Here is a 4,631-nt window from a genome sequence, read left to right on the forward strand (position 1 = left end):
GTCAACAGGACCAAGACACGGGGAAAAAAATGTAGAAGTGTTTCTAAAACTATGTCTTATGAGTATCTAAAAATAACTCCACCCTCACAGGACTGTCTCATGTTTTATTACCATTAAATTTAATGGTAATAAACAGGCCAGCTGTTCAGACATGACTCAGAAAGACAAAGATGAGTTGAATCTCCAGTTTAGTCCAAGAGCTTCTTGTCATGTTTCGCTGTGTGGCAGGCAGGGATTGGACCCAAATGCAAACTCACAGGGACAGAACTTGAACTCAAAAGCACAGCTTTATTGCTGGAAAACAGATCACAAACAATACAAAACTAAACTGGGAAAACTAATCATAACGCATACCAGGAGACACGGGGAGAATCACACACAGCATGAGGGAGAACGCGACACTGACACAGGGAAACACAGGGCTAAAATACACTGGGAAGTAACGAGGGGAATGAGACACAGAAGGGGAGCACAGCTGGGAGAAATCAGAACTGACGAGACGAGGGAGCAAAGTAGAATACACTCACAAGAGACATGGACCTTCAAAGTAAAACAGGAAGTAGCACAGAGGCAAACTAGACTAGGGGAGACAGAGCAACTAAGAAACACAGAACAACAACAAAGAGACACAGAGGGCAGCTATTAAATACTCAGAGAACTAAAGAGAATACAAGAAAGCCAAACTAAGACACTAGACTAAAGAATAAACTGGGGAACAAAGGGAACTAAGATCATAATACAAAACTCAGAGACACAAGAAACTCAAAACACTGGGTCACCGACCCAGGACCGTGACACTTCTGCTGGTTTGTGTTAATAAAGATCAGGAAACTCGCAGGTGGCTCAGCTCCGTCCAGCATCATGTTCCAGGGTCAGTTTACTCAGCATTTGTGAGGTTTGTTTTTGGACTTTCTACTTTAACTTTCTTTTGTAATTCCCGGTTTGCTTAATGTTTGTGGTTTTTACGTATTTTCCGCTTACTTTATTTAGCCCTTTTCGCAGTTCTGAGCTGTGTTGCATCCTCTTGAGTCTCCTGTATCCAGTTCCCTTGTGTGTCTGTTTTCCCATTTGCTGCTTTACTTTGAGAGTCAGTGTTACTTTTGCTTTTCTTCTTGTGATTCAGTGATTAATCAGCAGTTTTGCTGTTGTACTGGCAACAAAGCCCCTGCACCCCACTTCCACCGGTGCACTTTCATCTTCCAGCCTCTTTCCTCTGCCGCAGCTTCTCATGCTCAAATGTTTTCTTAATTGCTTCCTCCCATGGTACCGTCAGCTCAATGACGTACACAAGTTTTCGGGAGTTACACCAAAGGACGAGGTCTGGTCACAGAGTAGTTGTTACGATCCCTGTGGGAAAAATTAGCCTCTGGTCCAAGTCCACTTGAATCTGCCAATCCCTGGTGACCTTCAGCGGGCCCACGTCCGGGGTTAGGGGCTCGTCCTCAGCTTGTCTCCCTCACGGATAAATGTTGATGAAAACCGATGCTCCTCTTGGTTCGTGAAAAGTTGATAGATTTCATCTTGCACTCAACTTTCTTGGCTCGACATCTCTGGATGCGTGCTCGTGTCTACAGTTCTCCGTTTCCGGAAATGTACAATAAAGATGATTTTTTGAGCTTGACCACTCTGAGTCTGAAGTCTTTCTCGGTCAGTAAAAGAATTCAAAAGAACGAATATAATAGAACCTGGTTGTGTCTCCATGTGTATCTGCCCTGAGTAAGGCTAGTCCTACAACCAACCAAGATGTGCTTGAGTGTTGCTGGGACTGAACACAGGGGGCAGGATGTGAAGTACTCTCGTGTGATGCGATGAGCCGATGGTCACTCTGGAGGTTAGTCCGCTGTAACACTTTAATGCGTACTCCAGCACACGACAAAACATAATGGCAGCATCGGAAGAACAAAACTCTCCCCACCGTACTGTTCTGGTTGGACGGCCCCCACAGTTACAGCAGGTCTGCATAAACAAATATTACTTGGTGATCATTTAACCAATGATCTACAGGATGGGTCCTTTCCAAACCACAGCTGCAAATTTATGAGGGAAGGCAGCACATCATATGTGGCTCTGATGATGAAACGTAGCCTATTAGCCTCCATTCCCCAGATTTCCATGGGAGTTTCCTCTTTTCAACACTCTCCCAATTCACCCAGCGACGCTGCCAGCGCTACGGTTCTGGCATGTCTGGCTCTTTCCTGCTGTCCACGCATCTCCACCCCTACCATTTTTCGACCGTTGGTTACAGACCCCTGTTGCCAGAGAGGTGTTACTGTTCCAAGACCAAATCCTCCTCTGCCCTGTTACCCACCACGTCATGATGGCGAAGAGCAGATTTGGCCTGTAGCACAGATGTGGTTGGGGTCCATTGCCTCTTCGTTGCTAAGGTGGGAGCAGCACCTCTCACTATAGGGTCCCGGAGTCCATGAATAACATCTCAAGCCTCACTTTTGCACACTATGCCTTCCTGGAAAGCATCATGACCTTCTCCATCAGCTGCTGGTTCCACTCCCTCAGCCTTCAGAACAGGAACAGACTGCAGCACACGGCATCAGTGTGCTCTAAAATCATTGGCCTGTCAGAACTCTGGCACAGGTTTTCAGCCAAAATCATCAACGACCCCTCTCACATTCTTCACCCCGCATTTCAATGGCTCCCCTCTGGGCGACGCCTCCGCTGCATTTCCTGCAGGACTGAGAGGAGGAGCGCCACCTTTGTCCCCAAAGCCACTCTGCTTTTTAACTCCAGCAGATAAGAACATTTCCCCCACCAGAAACATAAACTACACTCTTTCATACGACTGACACTTTATTCACTTTTACTTACAGTTATTTATTCACCTTTCAGTCACTTTAATTTTAAAACTGTATATTCTGTTCTTATTGTTGTTCTTATTGTTATCTTCAACATCATGCTGCTCTGTTGTATGTTAATTGCCCCTTGGAGATAGACAGTCTTTCTGATTCTGATTGAACTCCTCTGCCAGGCTAGGGATAGGCAACAACAGCATCCTGTTGCTGTAGAGTCCAACGCTGCTGAGACATTTGGGAAGTCAAAGCCACTTCCTCCCGTATATACAGTATATAGTATAGTATATATAGTCGCTGCCTCCCCTTGTCCTTTGTCAGTGGACAAGAGGAGGCAGTCGTCAGTAGAACATCACGAGGGACACTTGATGACTTTCCCTCTTTGTTCAGTCCAGTTGGTGCAGTGAGTTCACATTTTACCCACTTATGAAGTGCTCAAGTCAAGTCAAGTTGGCTTTATTGTCACTTCAACCATATACAGTTTGTACACAGTGAAGCGAAACAACGTTCCTCCAGAGCCAAGGTGCTACATGCAACGTAAATTTAAAGTAGTAACAGTTACCCTCTCGTGCTACCTGCAGTGTCAAAGACACTAAGAAAAACTAAAACCAGGGAAGTCTCAGTGAGGACAGTGAGAGGGCGATGGTCTGCTGGTCCACTGCCTCTGTGGGGTTGACTTGTTATGGCCTCTTTTTGTAACTCTCGTTTACACCAGAAGGGAAAGAAATACTTCTGACATGACAGATGTTTGTGATGTGCTCAGTGGAAACTTCAGTGTTATGTGGTTCCACTCGTTCTGAAACACTTTCTGTTCATTTGTTCATTCAGCGAAACCTGATGTAGTTTGACCAGTTTTTTCCTGAGTGGACAGCCCCCACTGTGCCAGTCCCACTGTCATTGCAGATTAATGAAGGATAGAGATGTATTGTGAGATGTACTGGTTTCATTCACAGAGCAGATGTGTGGTGTATCTCTCCTTCATGATCTCTCGGTGAAGCTGCTTCTTTAAATAAAACTTCCTGTTTCACAGATTTACATGGATGTAGTTCTGTTACAGTTCTGTGCTCGATATTCCTGCTGATCTAACGTCTGAGTGAACAAACGCTCATCAGACTGAAGAACTGACTCGTTTTCATCTAGTTGAGGAAATAGTAAAACAGAAACATCATCATGTAATTACACCACATTAAAGAGAAGCAGTTTTTATTTTCCGGAAAGTCATCATGAAAATTCTATAATGACGTTAATGTTTAAAAACTGAACAGTAATCAGTAGTTTGTACGACCTTCATTCTCAGCACAGTCTGAGCTTTCTCTACTTTCTTCTTCTTCTTGAAGGACATTCAGGTCTCTTCTTTGGATGTTTCTTCTTTTCGTTCTGGTCTCTGTCAGGATGATCCCACACTGCTTCAGTGATGTTGAGGTTCTGGCTCTGGGGAGGCCCATCCATGCCTGATAGTGCAAACAAAACAAACAAAACAAACAAAACCACTTTTTAAATATCTCAATGATCGTCAGCAACAGGATTTATTTATGTAGTTTTTGGTTGAGTTAATGCATTTCACTTCAATACAAACGCTGCTGCTCAGCTCACCCATTCTTACACCTGTACACATCAGTCAGTACTGTGAAACCTTTAAATAACTTTTATTTGACACAGCAGAGCAGACTTTTGTTTCCTGTTAAATTAATGATTAATCCTAGAAAAGTTATTAAAAAGTTCCTGTTTAATCTGATGATTGTGATGTGAAGCAGGTCAGGGAACCTGCAGTGAGGTGTTGGGCGTGTCGTCAGACAGGTGTTTGAGAAAGGTGTGTTTTACTGCAAA

This window comes from Oreochromis niloticus, linkage group LG4 (genome assembly GCF_001858045.2).
Source record: "Oreochromis niloticus isolate F11D_XX linkage group LG4, O_niloticus_UMD_NMBU, whole genome shotgun sequence".
In the NCBI taxonomy this organism is placed as follows: Eukaryota; Metazoa; Chordata; class Actinopteri; order Cichliformes; family Cichlidae; genus Oreochromis; species Oreochromis niloticus.